General features: G+C 39.0%; 1 non-coding gene across 1 annotated transcript; it reads left to right on the top strand.

Moving 5' to 3' along the window:
• Positions 1–13,047: 13,047 nt before the first annotated feature.
• LOC122039213 lies at positions 13,048–13,154 on the top strand. The gene has a single exon (XR_006128093.1). It is a non-coding gene; the product is annotated as a small nucleolar RNA R71 (small nucleolar RNA).
• The last annotated feature ends 7,878 nt before the right edge of the window (positions 13,155–21,032 follow it).

Raw genomic sequence — 21,032 nt, 5'->3', positions numbered from 1 at the left:
CTTTGACCTACTTGGACTTTCCTTCATCATGCCAAGTATCCGGTCACTCTCTTGACCTACTTGGACTTTCACCTGATGTCTGGTCAACTTTGACCCATCTGGATTTTCCCCCGTGCTTGGCTTCACTCACCAGGACTTCCATTCTGCCTAGCTTCACTCACTAGGACTTCTCTTCTGCTTGGCTTCACTCACCAGGTCTTTCACCTAGCTTCACTCACTAGGATTTTCCTCTGCCTGGCTTCACTCACCAGGACTTTCACCTAGCTTCACTCACCAGGACTTTCAATTCTGCCTAGCTTCACTCACTAGGACTTCTCTTCTGCCTGGCTTCACTCACCAGGTCTTTCACCTAGCTTCACTCACTAGGATTTTCTTCTGCCTAGCTTCACTCACCAGGACTTTCACCTAGCTTCACTCACTAGGATTTTCTCACTGCCTGACATTCCAGTTAGGACTTTCCCAGTCAAGTATTCGGTCAATCTTTGACCTACTTGACTCTTCTTCAATCAACCTTGTATTGTCAAACATCGAAACCCAAACCAAGACTCAAGTTTGGTCAACCAGGTCAACCTTGACCTGAGAGATGTTGCACCAACAATCTCCCCCTTTTTGATGTTTGACAATACCACTATAACACTTACAATACCACATGTAAGTTAGGCTAATCCCATAGTCTAAACCTTCTTCATACCACTAGGTAATGGAAGCATAAGTTAAGCTCTTCATTCTCCCCCTAAGAGGGCAAACTCCCTCTTAGTTAATGAAAGCCTAACTTACCCCCTTTCATAAGTCCTTTCATTCTCCCCCTATTGGCACACATCAAACCATGTCCCATTTTTTAGCACACATCAACAAATCCACTTATTGAAAACTCTCCCCCTGAAGAGTTGCTCATCATGGTTCACAACTTCACTCGTTGTGATCAACACGATAATGAAGGGCCCATTCCCTTCATTATCAATAATGCTCGCCCTGGAGCAATAACAAAGTTCAATGATCCAAATGAAGGTCCCATACCCTTCATTTTTCCTTAATCCTACATTCCCCTTCAATGTAGTTACATGCCCATCCTTGAGCATTATCCACTTGAACAACTTGAACAATGAGGATATCCACTCCCCATTAAAGTTCAAACGCTCAACTTTGAGCATTTTCTCACACAGAAGGTTAACCACCTTCCAAGGTTCATGAAAAATAAGTTTTCATGTCTTTAAAGAGTCCCTCCCCCTAAAGACATGGTGATAACTTCTGTCATTGCACCAACAATGACTTGAAATCCCTAAACCTTTAGGAAACCCAAATTTTGAAGTTGTGAGGTTCAAATATTCAAAACTTTGAAACAAACCTCAACCTAAACTTCAATATAGTCTTCCTTAACCAATCCATCCTTGTTTTCAACATGAAAACTCCCTTTTTATGTATACAAATGTATTTTGAGGGGTTTGGAATGGTTACCTAGACTAAAATAGGTTCAAAGATGCTGAAATCAGGCCTTCCCAGCCCAAGTCAGCAACTTGGATTGATTGGAGTTGGGTTCCAATCGATTGAACCTTGTTGAATCGATCCACTGATCGATTTAGGAGGGCTGGATCGATCGGTGGATCGATCCAGAAAGCTTCTGTTCGCGAGAAGCTTCTTAATCGATCGCCCGATCGATTGGGACCCTTCAATCGATCGGGTGATCGATTGAGGTATGATAATTGCTGAAATTCACTTTCTGTGAATTTCAGAAACCCCTAGAAAAATCTACAAAATTCCAAAAACCTTAAAAATTTGTGTAGACATTATTTAGGGTATATACTATCAAGGAAAAATAGTTTTATAAGAAAATACTTCATATTTTCAAAGATTGACACAAACTTGAAACCTTGCAAAAACTTTAGTATTTTCTTCAAGTTTGTGTCTAACTATTCAATGGTGATTACTCTCAAAAGATAGCCTTCACCAAGGTTTTCCAAAATTATTTTAAAAACATTTTTAAAACTAATATCCCACCATATTCCTTGGGCTTAATGCACATGACTTGTACATTAGCTTTCCCAATGATGGGAAAACACATAACTATATGTTTTGATGAACTTAAAACTAAAAAAAATGCACTAAATCAACATCTTGAGTTTTGTTCATCATCCTAACATCTCACTTGTATCCAATGTGCACTAAAACACATACAAGTCATCTTATTGGTCTTTGTGAGATGTAAAGTTTGGTTTTGCCCTAATCTAGGGATCATGCATATCTATCTAGGTATTTTGTGGATATTGAACATCCACTTAGGATGTTACTTGTTAATACCACTTGTTGACAACACTTGTTGAAAACACTTGTTGATAAATGTCATTTGTCCTTGCTTTTAAGGAATTAAACATAATGCATGATAATGTTATGGCATACATCAAAATGAAATAGCTTTCAAAAGAAAGATTCCTATAATTACATGATGTATGTATGTATGACATGACATGGTATTTTTGTATTTTTCATAATAAGTCATGAATGAAAAATATAAAACTAAATATGGTGTCATGGCATGTGATGGGCAAACATAACATGGCAAGGTTTAGCATAAATAAAATTACCTAAATTACCTATCTAAGTATCCTTAATCTTAGCTAACTTAAAAATTAAACTTAGATTGCCCAAAAGTGCTTCAAGAAAATGCCAAAACCTATATTGGCATTTCAAATTCTCTTGATTAATTTTTGCCAATTGAAATTAAGCGTATTCCTCAAATATTGGCAAATATCATTTTTCCATAAGAATAGCACTTTAAATTAAGGCTTAGCTTGCCTTTAATTTCCTAAGAACATACCAAAATCCCAACTTGGTAGTTCTTATGTTTTCTCAAATTGTGCCACTTTAAAATAAAATCAATACTTCTCCAATTTGGCACATTTTACTCTTTCAAAGAGTAAATCATAAATCCATTTCATTTTCAAAGGTTAATAATAACCTTGAAAATGCTCCTTGAGTGTCAATTTCTTCAAAGTTGGGCTAACTACCCTTCTTCTTAGAGTTGACACTCTCTAGCCCATCTATGGGGTAGAGAAGATGCTCCTAGGAACCCAAAACCTATTGGTGCTCCTTGGATGCTCTAGGTATTCACTAGGGATAACTTCCCTAGATACCTTCCTAGTGACCTTGTTTGGCTTCTTAGAAGCCTTGGTCACTTTTTCTAGGTTAACTTTAGGGATTCCTTCCTTTGTGACCTTGTTTCTGACTTTCTTAGACTTCTTAGAAGCCTTAGTCACATTTATTGCAAAAATACTCTTAGGGATGACCTCCCTAGTATTTTTGGCTTGCCCACTAGACCTAGGATTGGTTCCATAACTATATGGAACCCTATGATAGAAAATTACATCCTTCTTGGCCTTTGGTTTGTATCCCAAACCTCTATGGCAATTGGATGACCTTTGTGCTCCTAGACCTAGGCTATGCTCATTTTGCCCTTTTAGGATATTTTCCATCCTTTTTAGGGTCTTTTCCATTTTATCAAGCCTTGACCTCAAGACTTGATTTTCTACCATTAAATCCTTAGATTTTGGTTTTTCATTAAACCCATGAGCATTTTTATTTCTAGGCCTATAACTAAAATCCTTATTTTTCTTGCCTAGATTTTCATCTACCTTCCTAACCCTAGGTGTGGTAGTTTTAGCATGAAAAGCTATATATTTTTCCTTAACGCTATCATGCTTCATATTTTCATGGTAAATAGCATTAAAATGATATAAGTTAGACCTATCATGCCTTTTACCATGATTTAAAGGCTAAGGCTCAATAAAAGTTACCTTTCTTTTTACCTTGGAGGCTCCCCCTTGACTTGAGCTTCCTCCTTGAGCCTTGATCACCTTCTTCCCCTCAGGGCATTGACTTCGATAATGTCCCTTTTTATTGCACGAGAAGCACACAATGTGCTCCTTGCTCTTCTTTGTTCCGAGGATAGTCTCCTTGGGCTTCTCCTTGTCCTTTTGTGCCACTTGGCCCTTCTTCTTGGCCAATTTAGGGCATTTACTTTTGTAATGCCCATATTCCCTACATTCAAAACATATGATATGATTTTTATTATTTATTGAAATATTTATACCTTTGCTTGTAGGGATGGCATCTTCTCCATGTGATGTGGATGTGGAGGCTTCCTCTTGATCCGAAGATGATACTCCTCCATTTGATTTTGCTTGTGTTGTGGAGGTGGAAGCTACATCATCCTCTTCTTCTCTTGACCCGGATGTGGAGGATTCTTCTTGCTCTTGTTCCGGTGTCAATGAAGATTGCTCCCCCTCAATCCTAGAGGTGGAGGCTTCACCTTCTTCTTCATCTTCATCCTCTTGTACATGAAACAAGGAATATACTCCTTCCTTGCTCTTTTGATTACTCTCCTTTGAGGATGAAGCTTTTTGGACCTCCTCTTCGGAGGTTGAGCATCTCTCAACCTCGCAGTCCTCCTCTTCTTGGTCTTGATCCATTGAGTCGCCCTCTTTGGATTCTTCTTGATTTGGTACAGTGGAGGGGATCTCATGAATTCTTGCCAATTTGCTCCAAAGCTCTTTGGCATCTTCAAACTCTCCAATTTGAGCCAAAATGTTGCTTGGCAATAAATTGACCAAAAGCTTGGTCACTTTATCATTTGCCTCGCTCCTTTGAATTTGCTCCGAGCTCCATTTGCTTTTCTTGAGAGCTTTGCCCTTGGAGTTCTTTGGAGCTTCAAATCCTTCCATTAGAGCGAACCATTGCTCTATCTCCATCACAAGAAAATTTTCGATTCTTAATTTCCAAGAATCGAAATTTGTTGAAGTGAATGGTGGAGCCACCCTTGTGTCAAATCCAAGTCCATCTTGGAATTGCATCTTGAAGTTGAGCTTCTTGAATTCTTTGACTTTGATGAATTTGCTCTAACTTCTTCACCCTCTAGCTTTGCTTGTTTTGTTTGCCCCTTCCGGCGATGATTCCGGTGAAGAGTGACCTCGCTTTGATACCACTTGTTGGGACCGAAAAGTAGCTAGAGGGGGGGTGAATAGCTCGTCGCGTGCTCGTGTGCTTCGTTGCTTGTTTCTTCAAGGATGTGCAGCGGAAATACAAAGAAACAAAAGCATACAACACTAAAAAATGGATTTTACTTGGTATCCACCTCACAAGAGGTGACTAGTCCAAGGATCCACGCACACACACACCCTCCACTATGAATAACACTCCTTTATGGTAACTACCAAAGGCGGAGAAGCCCTACAACACTCTCAATACAAGAAGAAGGAAAGGGAAACAAAACACAAGCAAAAGCTTACAAGTTATGCAGTAAAAACCCTAACCCTAACTTCTTGTTGTTGCCCGCCTCTTGAGCTTGAATCACTAGCAAACCTTGCTCCAAGAAATCTTCAAGAACTGGCGGTAGAGTGGAGAAGAAGTGTGTAGAGCTGCTGGAGAGGATCGGGGATGATTCGTAAGTCTCTACCGAAGAAGACGCACGCCAACGGCCTTTATCTGCGCCAACGGTCGGATCCCGATCGATTGGATTGCTCCCAATCGATCGGGGAGGCTTTGGATCGATCCACGGATCGATCTAGAGCGCCTATGTGCTCTGGAAAGTTTGCCTGGATCGATCGGCTGATCAATCCAAGCTTATCGCGATAAATCGCAGCTTCCCAATCGATCCACTGATCGATTGGGACCTCTGGATCAATCCACCGATCGATCCAGCAGGCTACTGTGCACTCGCGACTGCCTCCCAATCAATCCACTGATCGATTGGGACGAAAGCTTCTCGCAGGGACACCCCAATCGATCGGCCGATCGATTGGGCTCCAGTCAATCGATCGGCTGATCGATCCGGAAGCTGGTTTTTGCCCAAAACCAAGTCCCAAGCCTCCCAAATCAACATCCGGTCAAACTTGACCTGTTGGTTCATTATGTCTAGCATCCGGTTACCCTTGACCTGCTAGGACTCCCTAACCAAGTGTCCGGTCAATCCCTTTGACCCACTTGGACTTTTACTTCATCTTGTCAAGTATCCGGTCAATTCCTTTGACCTACTTGGACTTTCCTTCATCATGCCAAGTATCCGGTCACTCTCTTGACCTACTTGGACTTTCACCTGATGTCTGGTCAACCTTGACCCATCCGAATTTTCCCCCGTGCATGGCTTCACTCACTAGGACTTCCATTCTGCCTAGCTTCACTCACTAGGACTTCTCTTCTGCCTGGCTTCACTCACCAGGTCTTTCACCTAGCTTCACTCACTAGGATTTTCCTCTGCCTGGCTTCACTCACCAGGACTTTCACCTAGCTTCACTCACCAGGACTTTCAATTCTGCCTAGCTTCACTCACTAGGACTTCTCTTCTGCTTGGCTTCACTCACTAGGTCTTTCACCTAGCTTCACTCACTAGGATTTTCTTCTGCCTAGCTTCACTCACCAGGACTTTCACCTAGCTTCACTCACTAGGATTTTCTCACTGCCTGACATTCCAGTTAGGACTTTCCCAGTCAAGTATTCGGTCAATCTTTGACCTACTTGACTCTTCTTCAATCAACCTTGTATTGTCAAACATCGAAACCCAAACCAAGACTCAAGTTTGGTCAACCAGGTCAACCTTGACCTGAGAGATGTTGCACCAACAGAAATCTTCTATGGCCTATATAACTCATTTTTCTACTATACTTCAACCTTGTCGAATATGTTTCTTCACCACAAATAGGGCATGCGCAATATCCTTTCACAACACAACCTGACATGTTCCCATATGTAGGAAAATCATTGATTGTCTATAGGAAGACAGCCCTAAGAAAGAAATTTTCTTCTCGACATGCATCATATGCATCAACACCTATATCCCATAATCTTTTCAAGTCATCGATCAAAGGTGCTAAGTAAACGTCAATATCATTTCCCGGTTGTTTGGGGCTAAAATCAACAAAGTGAGCATCATAAATTTTCTATTCATACACAACCATGGAGGAAGGTTGTAAGTGATCATCACAACTGGCCAACAAATATATACAGAACTCATCAAACTATGGGGATTGATCTTGTCTGCCGATAAGGCCAATCTAAGATTTCTAGGTTCAATAGTAAAAATCTGGCCACTTGTAATCCACTACTTTCCAAGCAGGCGTATCAACTGGATGACGCAAGTATCCGTCAAGTACTCTTTTATCAGTATGCCAAGTTAACTCCTTACATATCTCCTTGTTATGAAACAATCTTTGAAATCTTGGAATAGGCGGGAAGTACCAAAGGACCTTTGCAGGAACTCCATTTATCATAGCTTTTTTTACTAAACTTCCACCTTAACATCCCACAAATAGGACAATTAGTCAAATTCTCGTACTCCTTCTGGTATAAGATACGATCATTAGGGCAAGCATGAATTTTCACATAATTCATTCCTAAAGCACATAAGCTTTTCTTTGCATCATACAATGATGAAGACAATTCATTATCATCAGGAAGCATTTCTCCAAACAAACTTAGTAAATCTGTGAAACTTTTATCACTCCAACTATATTTTACCTTCAAGTTATACAATTTCACAAGTGCAGATAACTTTGTAAATTTGGTACACCCCGGATATAAAGGTTTATCGGCATCTTCAAGTAGCTTATGAAATTGGTTTGGATTCTCTGCATAACTATCAAATGCAGCATGTACCATATCAATAGGTTCCTCGGCAAAAGATTTCTATTCATCTTTCATTGAGTTATTGATCGTAGATCTTTCACCATGCCAAATCCATTTATGATATGTTAAATCTATACCATTACAACACAAATGTGCCCTTATAATGTTAACATTTCTCTTTTGTAGATTACCACATCTTGAACATGGGCAAGGTATTTCATTCAGATCGGTAGCGTTTCACAATGCAAATTGCAAGAAAGACTCTACCCCAACCTCATATTCATGTGATAACCTATTCTTTGACATCCAATCTTTGTCTATTTTTTTTATAACTATCAGCCCGAAACGCGTCAAAACCTACCTTCAAAAAACTATTCATCATACAAGTTCAAAACACAATCTAAAGTACCAAATACTATAATAAAACATTCAAGATAATAGAGTAATACTCAACATAAATCAACTGGACAGAAATACAAGTTTGGGATAGATTTTTGGATACAATGAAGTTTAGCAAACTAGCACCGCTCAGGAATATTTAAACGGGTTGTTAAAAAATTTATAAAATCAACCATGCATGTACGTATTTGCTTGTTCATTTAGCATCAATTAGTGTGTCCCCTCTTCTCTTCTTTATATACACAGCATATAAACAATATTAAATGAGCATAAATAATAAAGATGATAATTAATTCAGATTATGAAAATAGTAATTAAACTTTAGGAAAACAAAAATACAAATTCAGATTTTTCCACCCCATTGAGGAAGAAAGAGCAGGCAAAGAGCATGATGAAACAAATCAAAAGCTAAAAAGAAGAAGAAAAGAGAATGTTGCACTTGTAAATACAAGCATAGTGGAATCATAAATAGGTGTCATTTTTTGAGACAAAATTTATGAACGAAATAGGGCTCGAAAATATAGTCAAGCTATATTTTTCACAATATCATGAATCAAGATAGAGAATGTGCTAACAATTTTGCTTTTGAACAAGTAAGCATAAAAGTGAGGATTGATGTTTCCTTCAATAGGAATACCACAGAACTTTTCAAAAGACAGTCAAATAACTATCAAAAACAATCCAAACAAAGCAAAACAAATGTAGAACTAAAAACTGAAAGTGTAGAAAAATGCAAAAAAAAATCAGGTTACAAACCACCCCCTCCCAGACTTAAACTTTTCATCATCCCGATGAAATCAAAATGGTGGTGGAGGTGGACAAGGGAAAGGAGGTCTGCGTGGGCGTCCAATAGGAAAGCTAGGAAAACCTGGAGTCTCACTCAGGATCCTATGATACTCATAGAGGGCATCTACTTGTTGACTAGTAATACTTATGCCCTGTATAAATTCTCTCATTCTAGCTTGATCAGTATCATAGTCCTGAACAAATTCGGCCACTTGACCTTGAAAATTCCTCGTGAATTGAAAATGATTCCGTACTTCTCTAAACTAGTCATCTGATAAAGAAAAGCGACCCTCCAACATTACTCGTTGGGCATCCTGCTTCTCATGAAGCGAGTCTAGAGATGCATGAAAATCAGAGAAATCAAATCTGGAACTACCCGAACCATAGGCAAAAGAGTGCCTAGCATGTTTCGGATGTTCGGAAGGCTGCAGATGTCTAGATGACGAGGACTCAAGGTGGGGCTCTGTGTCTCCGGATATGGAAGGAACATTCTCAGGATCTCTATCAGTGATTACCCAATTAGCAGGCTTACGGATAGAAGTACATTCGGGATAAGGAAGAGGTAATGGAAAACCATTCTTCCTAGGAAAAGCAAAATCATTCTCATCCCGACAAATCATTTTCATAGCAAGACATGCATCCAATATCAATCATGTCATTGCCATGAATGACTTCCAACCCATCTAGATCAAGTTCCAAATTTATATATATTTGAGTAATCAACCCACCAAAAATAATTGATCCCGAGGATGCCCTCCTGGCTCTCACCAAGGTTTGCAAAAAATGAAAATCAGAATCGAAGTCAACCTTATGTAGCATAGCCCACAAAGCATAAAGTTTCACTTTCTTAATGACTCTGTCACTTTCCCCTCTACCAAAAATAGTTTTACACATAACACGATGCAAGTATCTAAAAATAAGATTTTGCATATGAGAAGCTTTAGCTCTAGAGGGCCCATAGGGTTGATCTAATCCAGTAATCAAATTCTAAAAATGATTCCAATTAAATCTTGAGTCAAACCTGTAAGAGTTACCGGTAGATAATCCAAATCAATTATTGAAATCACTAAATGTCCACTAAAACTCTTGATTCATTAGTCTAAAAGTTATTTTTCCAACAAAATCATCTTCATTAGCAAAGTGAACATCTAGTGAACTCAAAAACTTCAGTATGATACGAGGATATGTAGGTATATGTGTGTACATAATATCATTTCAATCAAGGGACCCAATCATCCAATCTACATCATCTCTAATTCCTAGCATATCCAAAACAGTTGGGTCCATATATCGTGTACACACAATCTTTCTATTGACAAGAATTTCAAATCTAGACTTATGATCTTCATTTCTAAAAATAATATTGAATTCATTATCGTTACCTTCGTCGCTTGATATCCTCTTTCCCTTGCCCTTTGTCGGTTGCTTTCCTTTTTCTTTGGTAGGCTCCCTTCCTCCGCTAGATCCACCGCTTCCTTTGTGAAGTTTCTTCAAAATATTGGACATGTTGTCAAGCTTGAGTAAGGAAAGGTGTTGTTTTGTTGGAGAAGTAAGTTCTTGTAAGAATAGATCTTGAAAGACAAGATCTTTGGGACTAGGGGTTGTAGATCTTGAAGATAGGAGAAAAGAAAGGTGTTATTAAAATCCATATCTTGATGAAGTTTGTGGACAGAAACGAGTTTGAGATCTAGATCTGAGAAGATTTAGAAGAAAGATTGAAGAAGAGAGGAGTTTAGGAGAGAGGAATGTCTTGAGGATGAGGGGTGTGTATGGCCGACACAACCTAGGTATGGACGTGTCTTCTAGACACGGCCAAAGTAAATGCTTTACACGGGTCGTGTAGATCTACACGGCCCCGACCCTCTCCTTCTCGGGTTGGTCAGCACGGTCGTGCTGATTGACACGGCCACATCCATCTTCTTCTCGGTCGTTCGTGAGACACGGCCTCATCCTTTTCCTCTTTGAGTAGCCTTGCACGGTCGTGATGGATGGCACGGGCAGTGCAAATTCCTCCTCTAGATTTTTACACGACCGTGTGTGGGACACGGTCGAGCACATCTCTTCCTCTGGAATCATCACACAGTCGTGTCTGGTACACGGTCGGGCAGTTTTTCTTCTCGGGAACCCTTACACGGCTGTGTCTTAGAGACACGGCCCATGCATCCTCCTTCTCTGCAAGTCACACATGGTCGTGTATGACACACGGTCAAGCTCTATTTTGCTCAATCTTAGACGATCTCGCTCCTTCCCAACTTCTTCAACGCTTCCATGCCCATGAAGAAGTCATGGCCAGTAAATTTCAACCTGAAAACAAAAGTAACAACAAATTTAAAAGTACTAACTAATGAAATGAAAAACTACAACTGAAAATACTAAAAGAATCCTTGGGTTACCTCCCAAGAAGCGCTTGTTTAAGGTCTTTAGCTCGACAGCTCTCCTTGACCCTTTCATCTTTTTCTTGCCCTAGGAGGGTAGACGTATTTCTAATTTTTATTAGGAGGTCTCCTCCCAATATCACTTGTCAGATCATGTTCCTCATCCGGTGGCCTCCCATGAGGATGGAAATTCCAATCCTCAAGCTGATAAGCGTCCGCCCCGTTGCGAACACTTAATAAGAAAGAAGAGACATGGTTAGAAGAGTTAGATAAATCATACTCCAACCTTTCCTTACCGATTACCAATGAAAGCTTATGGTTTTTAACATCAATTATTGCTCCAGCCGTTGCAAGGGTTTTCCTAATATGATTGGAATCTTCGGGTCCTCTACCATGTCCAGAACTACAAAATCTGTGGGAACTGTAATCCCACCAACCTCTGTCAGCACGTCTTCAATAATGTTCATAGGATATCTGCAAAAATGATCAGCTAATTGAAGTGTCATGGTAGTAAGTTTCATATTTTTGAGACCTAACTTATTACAGATTGAATAGGGAATGAGGTTAACACTTGCCCCCAAATCACAAAAAGCTTTTTCTATGAATTCAGATCCTATGTTGTAAGGAATGTAAAAGCTTCCTGGATCTTTAAGCTTTAGGGAAATGTTCTTCTCAAATAAAGCGTTGCATTCCTCGGTAAGTGCAATGGTCTCAATATCTCCCCTTCTTCTCTTGTTTGACATGATGTCCTTCAGAAATTTGGCAAACTTTGGTATTTGTAGAATATCATCAATTAAAGGAACTTCAACACAAATTTCTTTAACTTTTTCCAAAAATCTGCCAAATTCTTCATCTTTTTTCAGCATCACCAATCTTTGAGGAAAATGGACTACTTGATTCTGTGGGTTAAGTGAAAGAGTCTCTTCAACCTTATTGGTACTCCCCTCCTTTTCTTGAATTTAAAATGGTTCAAATGCAGGAGGAGAGAGCTCTTTTTTAGTTTTCATCTCTTTTAGAGCAGTCACTTGAGGATTACCCAAGGTCCGTTCGCTCCTAAGCTCGATTCGATTGCAATGCTCTACTGGATTTACATCAGGTTTTCCAGGAAATTGTTCGGGTGCTCTTGAAGATGACGAGGCTAGCTGGGCAATTTGGCTATCTTGAATCTTTTAATGCTTTTCAGAATTATCCATTCTCTGAGTTAGCTTCAAAATATCTTGCTTCAATTCATTTTGATTGGAGATAATTTCCTCAAGGATCTTCTTAATTTTAGAAAACTGATAGCTTTGAGAAGATTGTTGTTGTTGCTAAAAATTCTGTTGCCCCAACTAGAAATTTTGTTTGCCTCCCATGGATGGTCCTTGTTCTTGATTGTTTCTATAAGAGAAATTATGATGATTCTTCCATCCAGGATTGTATGTGTTGGAATATAGATTGTTCTGCCTTTGATTAAAACTCATGATAGCGTCACATTGTTCTAATTGATTTATTTGTTCAGAGATAGCTCCCAAAGGACATGAGTCTTGAGAATGATCAGAACTTCCACATGTTTCACAACAGAAAACTATAGCATTTGTTGTATTAGTGCCAGTCCCCATATTTTCTAGTTTCTTTGTAAGAGCATCCAGCTTTGCAGTCATTAGAGTGACTGCATTTACATCAAATTTTCCTGATGCTTTTGTTGGGTTTGAATAAGAATAGCCTCCACTTCTCTCTATTGCCCATTGATGATGATTCTGTGCTACACTCTCAATGATTTCTTTGATTTCATCTAAACTTTTGTTCATAAGTGTCACTCCAGCAGCTGAATCTAGGGACACTTTAGTATGATAGTTTATGTCATTATAAAAAGTGTGTAACAACCAACCATTTCTTTAATCCATGATGTGGGCATTGTCTGAGCATATTATTGTATCTATCTCATGCTTCAAATAAAGATTCTGAATCGGATTGTCTGAAGCTTGCAATAAGATTTCTCATATGAGCTGTCTTGCTATGAGGATAGAACTTATTTAAGAATTACTGCTCACATTGCTCCCAAGTGGTAATGCTATTTGGAGGTAAAGAATTCAACTATTGTTTAGCTCTATCTCTTAAAGAAAACCCAAACAGTAATAATCTAACTGCTTCTGAAGGAACACCGCTCATTTTCATGGTCCGCAGATTTCATAGAAGACTTCCAAATGCTAATTAGGATCTTCATGCAGTCCACCTCCAAACTGATTTTGCTAAACTATATTGATTATTGCAGGCTTGATCTCAAAGTTATTTGCTTCGACAAAGGGTCTTGTAATGCTTGAGTGAAATCCTCTTGCATAAGGTGCTGCATAATCCTTAAGTGGTATATTCGCTATATTTGATTGTTCTTGTTCTTCTTGATGTCTTTGCAAGATTCTCCTTCTATGGAATGTTCTATCAATCTTGGGATCAAGAGGAAGTAGATCTCCTGCAAAGTTAGATCTTCGCATACAAGAACAAGATTAAAGAATTTGATTCAAAGAAAAGAAAAGAATAGAAAGAATTTAGTTTACAAAAAGAATTAAAGATCAATGAATGCAATGAATGAATGAAATGAGAAAGAAAGAAAAAAATAGATGCAATGAAAGAATGTAATGAAAGAATGCAAAACAGAATTAGAAAACTAGTTACAAGTTAGATGTAAGATAAGAAAAGAAAAGTTTAGTCTAACTCAAATAATAATCTCTAATGTTATAGATGTAGTCCCCGGTAACGGCGCCAAAAACTTATTATGAACCGTAAGTGTATGATTATGTCGTCAATAATAAAAGAATATTGAATCCACAGGGACTAGTTATAATCACTAAAGATGTCTCAAAAATGAATTAGCTAAACAAACGATTAAAAGATCATTTATAACTAAAGATTAGAAGGGTTAAATGCAGAAATTTAGTTTTGTAAAGGCTCTAGGAGTTTTGGTTTCTTTGTGATATTTATCGATGTAATGCAATCAACCAATTCTTGTCCTCAATTGTAATGTTTTCGTAAGAAGTCACTAGTTATCTTTTGCAGAAAACACTGACCAAGGACTCACATCTAAACCTTAAGTAATCAAAGAGTTATGATCCCTATGAAGTCTGTTAGCGGGGCAGCCCTGTCACGACGCCCCTCGGTCATACGACATAGAAACACATCACTAATCAATTCACATTAAGATATAGAGTTAAGCAAATCAATCCGTCCTACTTCTTTATAGGTTCTTGCTTTACCCCTAAAGGTGATCCCCTAAAATGTCCGTTAGCGGGGCAACCCTGTCACGACACCCCTCGGTCATACAATTTAGCGAATTCCTCAGCAAGATTCCATAAAAAATACAAACAACCAATCAAGAATGGTAATTAAGCACAAAACACAACAATCCATACAAGATTGATTGATACAAAACACAACAATATCCTTGAATCAAGAATATGGCAAATCCATAAATCTTACATCAAGTTACATCACAAGTACTCCCTCCTTCCTAGAAAAAAAGATCTACTCCATAGAAGGTGAGGAAAGAATCGAAGACAAGAAGGCTAAAGACATTCCGATCCAAATCAAGAAAATAGAAAGGAATGCTTATCTCAATATAACGAGTGATCTTCGGAACCAATCCTCCGCTCTTGGAGTCAAATCTTGGACAGAAATCATCTTCTGAATGCTGGAAACTCACCCAAGAACATATCTCTGTTGGATGCTACTCGAAAAAGCTAATGGTTCCACTGTACAAATATTTTGTACAAAGGTCTGAACCTTTTCCTAGCTACCATGTGTTCTTTTAAATTAAACTTGGATCGCCTGCGGAACTTAACACGTTTGATCCAAAGTTTAATCTATTTGTTCTTTTAGGCGTAGACTCGGATCTCCTACGGAACTTAACACATTCGATCCAAATCACCTAGGTTATTAATTTCATTAAATATTAGTTTCTAGAATTGGCTCCAAGTACTGACGTGGCGAGGCACATGGCCTTCTTGGATATGGGAACAACCACCACCGACTAGACAAAGCCTTTTAAGGAAAGTTAATATTTAATTTCCTTAAATAACTTTAGGTCAACCGAAAAGAACAATCAAATCACAAGAAAAAGAAAAACTAAAAAAAAAACACAACATCGAAAACAAATTCAAAATACTAGAATCGTATGCCTCTTGTATTTGGTATTTATTTCCAAAAATAACTAGTATGATGCGGAAAGGAAAAATACTAGTTATACCTTTTAGAAAGACCTCTTGATCTTCTACCGTATTCCTCTTCTAACCTCGGACGTTGTGTGGGCAACGATCTTCCGAGATGAGAAACCACCAAAGCACCTTCTTCTCCTCCTTGCTAGGTTCGGCCAAAACAAAAGCTTCACCAAGGATGAAGAAAAAAAACACCACCAATGCTCCAAGGGATATAAGCTTTCTCTCCTTCTTCTCCAAGCTTGTATCCGGCCACAACTTGATCTCCAAAAGAAAAAAGAGGTTCAGCCACAACAAGGAGAAGAGAAAGCTTGAAGGGGCCGGCCACACCAAGGAAGAAAAGAGGGAGAAGAATAATAGAGGTTGTGTCTCTTGAAGGCACCCCAACCCCTTCTTTTATATTCCTTGGTTTTGGCAATAAGGAAATTTAATTATAATAAAATTTCCTTAACTTTCCTTGACATGAATTAATTAAGAAAAATAAAATAAAATTTCCCAATTAACCTTGTAATGGTCGGCCACCTCATGGAGATCAAACAAGATAATTTTCAATCAACAATTAAAAATTCCTTATTTGTCTTCGGAAATTTTAAAAAATAAAATTTCCCCTTAAAATCCCTTCATGGTTGATAAAAAGAAATTTCTATAATTTTAATTTTCAACATGTGAATAATTTACAAAAAGAAAAAATAAAATATTTTTCCTATCTACAAATAAGGAAAGAGATCTAATCTCTTTCTTTAATCTTTTGTAGATCCTTTTAAAAAGAGATATTTTAATTTTTAATCTCTCCAATAAATTATATCTTTCACATAAGAAAAAATTAAAATTAAAATTCTTTTTAATTTAATGGGGGTCGGCCACCTAAGCTTGGGTTCAAGCTAGGGCCGGCCACCCATGAACCAAGGCTTGGCCGGCCCTAGCTTGATCCACAAGCTAGCTTGGCCGGCCCCCTTCTCATGGGTATGAAGGTGGGTATAGGTGGGTATAGTACTCTATAAATAAGAGGCTACGATAGGTACCGAGAGGAGGAATTGGTTTTGGTCTCCTGATAAAATTAAGCATCCCGTGTTTGCCCCGAACACACAACTTAATTTTATCCATAATAATTCATTCCACTAGAGAACTATTATTGAACTACCGCACCAATCCCAAATTACATTTTTGGGCTCCTTCTTATTATGAGTGTGTTAGTCTCCCTGTGTTTAAGATGTCAAATGTCCACTAATTAAGTGAGTTACTGACAACTCATTTAATTAATATCTTCATCCAAGAATAGTACCACTCAACCTTATCGTCATGTCGGACTAAGTCCACCTGCAGGGTTTAACATGACAATCTTTATGAGCTCATCTTGGGGGCATTATCAACCTAGATTACTAGGACACAGTTTCCTTCTATAATCAATAACACACACTATAAGTGATATCCTTTCCCAACTTATCGGGCTTATTGATTCATCGAACTAAATCTCACCTATTGATAAATTAAAGAAATAAATATCAAATATATGTGCTTGTTATTATATTAGGATTAAGAGCACACACTTCCATAATAACTGAGGTCTTTGTTCCTTTATAAAGTTAGTATAAAAGAAATGACCTCAAATGGTCCTACTCAATACACTCTAAGTGTACTAATGTAATTATATAGTTAAGATAAACTAATTCCTAATTACATTACGACCTTCCAATGGTTTGTTCCTTTCCATTTTGGTCGTGAGCTACTGTTTATAATTTATAAGGTACTGATAACATCATCTTCTATATGTGGCACCACATACTATGTTATCTACAATATAAATTAATTGAACAACTACAACTAAATGTAGACAATTTGACCAAATGTGATTCTTTATTCAAAATAAATGTTTACAAAAGCTTAAGCTTTCAGTATACACTCTAACAATCTCCCCAAAGGGAGAGCCCCCCTTTCAAAAAGGAAGAGGCTCTATATATAGAGGAGGAGATTTGGGCGCCACACGGCCCAGGACACGGCCGTGTGAGATCCACACGGCCAAGGCATTCCTCCTCTCGGCCAAGGTCACACGGCCATGTGATCCTCACACGGACGTGCCATGTTCCACTTATGCCTGCTTGCATGGCCATGTGAAACCACACGGCCTGGCCAATTCTTGTCTCTGGAAGTGTTGCACAGTCGTGTGGCACACATGGCCATGCCATTTTTCGGCTCTGGAAAGGCTGCACGGCCGTGTAATCATACACGGTCATGTACTGGCTGGCTGGAAAAGGTGGCATGGTCGTGTAACCTCACACGGCCAACGCACTCTCCCTTGCTGTTGATGCTACACAGCCCTGTCATGACCACACGTCCAAGGCCATTCCCCTTTGCAAGGTCGTGTGGCACTCATCGCCAAAGTCGTTTTTCCTCCGTTTGGTTATATTCTTCTCCAAATTCGACTCCTGAAAACATAAAACATACAAAAGCATATCTTCAAATAAATAAAAATATTTATGCTAAAAGCAAAGCAAGGAACATGAAAGTGCATAGATAAAGCATGTATAAAACATAAGAATGTGCGTCAAAACATGCTAAACACCAACCATCCATATCATGGATATACATCTCTCTACACTAATACTCCTAGCCTCCCCAATAGTTTTCACTTTGACGATAGTATAGGTTCAACTAAGTAGCAAGAGTAAGGGAGAATAAAGGAAAAAATTGCTGAAAACTAAGCTAAATAGTCATCAATTGACTATATCATATATCAGTTGACTAATACTATCAATAGTCGAGTCCCCACGTTTGCCAGCCAACTGGCACACTACATGTGCCAAGTTTTGAACACAACAGTCGACTAGTGTTGAATGGTAGTCGACTGGTCTACAACAATCGAGTCTCTCAATCGAGTTTGACTCCATTCTATGCGCCACCTCATGAGCCATAGTGTACTGGTATCTTGTAACAATCAGCTGATGATAACAGTCGAGTGCTCCAGTTGAGTTCAACTTGCTTCTATACGCAACCTTATAAGCATCAGTCAACTGATGGTAATAGTCAAGTTCGACTCACTTCTATGTGCAACCTTATAAGCATCAGTCATCCTATAGCAGTTGACTGATGAGATCAATCGAATGTTCTAATCGAGTGATATATGCTTTCATTCACGAATTCAGGCACATTAATCAACTGGACCTAATAGCAATCGACTGATGGAATTTGTAGAATGCTCCAATCAAGTCAAATAGCATTCCATGCTCAAATTTCTTACTATCAATCGACTGGTAATTCTCATCAGTCGACTGATAATCACGATTTTAGATTTTTTTTTATTGCTTGTACACTTGAGAATGGCAGTGGAGAAACCCTATTCCATCACAATTCTTTGTGTTCTTCATGAAATAGGTTGAAAAACTTGAAATATAGGTAAAAACTTAGCATATCAATGTTATAATCAATGGATACACATCGATTAGCTCATCCATATGAAATCTAATGTAAAATCAATGTATATTTTCCATATTCCTTAAAAATGATGATAAGCTAATACTAAGCTCTGATACCAATTAAAAGTAATGTAGATACATCAAAACAAACTAAAGGACACATTTAAGGATCTAGTTATAATCATCTATAAGGTTACATTGGATAGAAATCAAAAACAACGACAAACTAAACCCTCTTTATATGCAATTAAGTATTAGACCATTTAATTGGAGTTTAGTTCCTTAATGATAATTAGTTGTGTGTGTATTAATCAAGTGCAAGTTCTCCTTATAGAGATTAAGCCCACCCATGTGAACTTAATCCTTCAAGTTTATCTGATAGAAAGATTTGGGTGAGATCTAGTCTAGCTAGCAATGATGATCGATCAATACCGTATTGTGGGGCTTGTTATGTTACTCTTTATCTGATAGAAAGATTTGGGTGAGATCTAGTCTGGCTAGCAATGATGATCGATCAATACCGTATTGTGGGGCTTGTTATGTTACTCTTTCTTTGGTTTCATTAGCTCTGTTGTAATACACTAGATTCATGCAAAATAGGACTGGCATGAAGGCATCAATAATATCGAAGACTGATTTTTATTTACATAAAAATTGTACAATGTAGTTTGTATATACTATTTTTTTTACACAAGGGCAACACTCCATATGAAAATGGTTGCTTATATGGCCATATCAAATAGTTATTTTGAAAGAATAGTGTTTCCTTCCATAAAATATTTTTTATGAATTCCTTCAGGGTAAACATTTCCTTCTCTCAATTCATTATTGTCAAGCTAAAGACCAGTTCATAAAAGGAGAGTGATCTTGCTTGAGACAACCGACAAACGAATCTCCAATGAGTTGGCATCTAGGTTGACTAAGTCATTAATCACATGAGAACTGCCAGGATTTATAAAGGTATCCATTGGAGCCTAGAGAGAAGAGAATTTGAAAAGGGGGGGGTTAGAATAATGGCCAGGGGTTCCCCGGCTCAACCACTCCGACACTCAAGTAAATCTCTAACGAGAGAATAAAGAAGAAGAAGAAGAAAAGTGGATGTTTATCCAAGCCATGGTGTCTGTGCGCGTACCTATGCCCGTAGGAGCGGATGACCTCTTAAAGAGTTGTAGCTGCATCCTTACATTCTCCACGTGCTCCAAGATTCATGCCTATGTTACCCATATTTCTTGACATAAATGTCTATGTTTTCCTACGTTTTCTGAAGAAAACGGTCACATTGCCCATATCTTTTGGGAGTAACAACTCAATGTCTTATCTATGGAGTCAAAAACTATACGGAAACAAAAGCGGCCCGAAGTTGGGATGACGCGGAGCTAGGGGATGTTTGGAGTCGGAAGTGGCAAAAAGTCAGGGTGGCTTGGATCCAGGAGTGACGCGAAGTCAAGGCGATCTAGTGTCGGAAGTGGTGCATAGCGCTCGTTGCTATTTTAACAATTTTAAAACACAGAGTTTCAACGCAGCGGAAAGTAAAAGCAAAAACACAACAGACGCAGATGTTTTACTTCGTTCGGAGCCTATGGCGACTCCTACTCGAAGGCCCGCGGTCCTTGACCGCTTTCGGTGGGCAACAACTATAATATCGGAAAGATTACAATTTGAATTACAATTAATGCAATAAGAAAACTAATACCGACAACAAAAGATCGAAGAGTCTGAGCTTTGGGTTGTCGACGTCGAGTAGTAGCACTTCAAGGTCGTCTCGTTGGCAGCACTTCACAGAAGAAAGCTTAGAAATCGTTGTTCTTTTGGCTGCACCCTCGACCCTCTTTTTATATGACATTCCGGGTGCCTGGATCCCTTCCGGGCGCCTGGATCTCTTTCGGGCGCCTGGAGTGTGACGTGGCCAACCAACCAGGATGCTCCACATGGCGAAGTCACGGCAGGGATAAAACTTGGTCCCGGGCGCCTGGACCTGTTCCGGGCGCCTGGACCTCCGGGCGCCTGGACCTCCGGGCGCCCGGACCTCCGGGCGCCCGGACCACCTTTTTCCAGCAGGTTCCTCACCTGCAAAACCAGGTTAGTCCGAGCAAAATCCCCTGCAAGACAGTGTTAGAATCTGATAAAACACGGTAAGGAATAACTGACAGTCTTCGGATTGTCTGAGTCTGACTTCGGATTCCCAACCGGAAACCCTAGGTCGACCCGACGCCTACTGTTCCCTCTTCGGGGAACGCGTCCTCACCTACTCCCCTTAGGAGAGATTA

This window comes from Zingiber officinale, chromosome 1A, assembly GCF_018446385.1.
Source record: "Zingiber officinale cultivar Zhangliang chromosome 1A, Zo_v1.1, whole genome shotgun sequence".
Lineage (NCBI taxonomy): Eukaryota > Viridiplantae > Streptophyta > Magnoliopsida > Zingiberales > Zingiberaceae > Zingiber > Zingiber officinale.
Note: the sequence above shows the minus strand (reverse complement) of the source record. Positions and strands in the feature narration are given on the sequence as shown.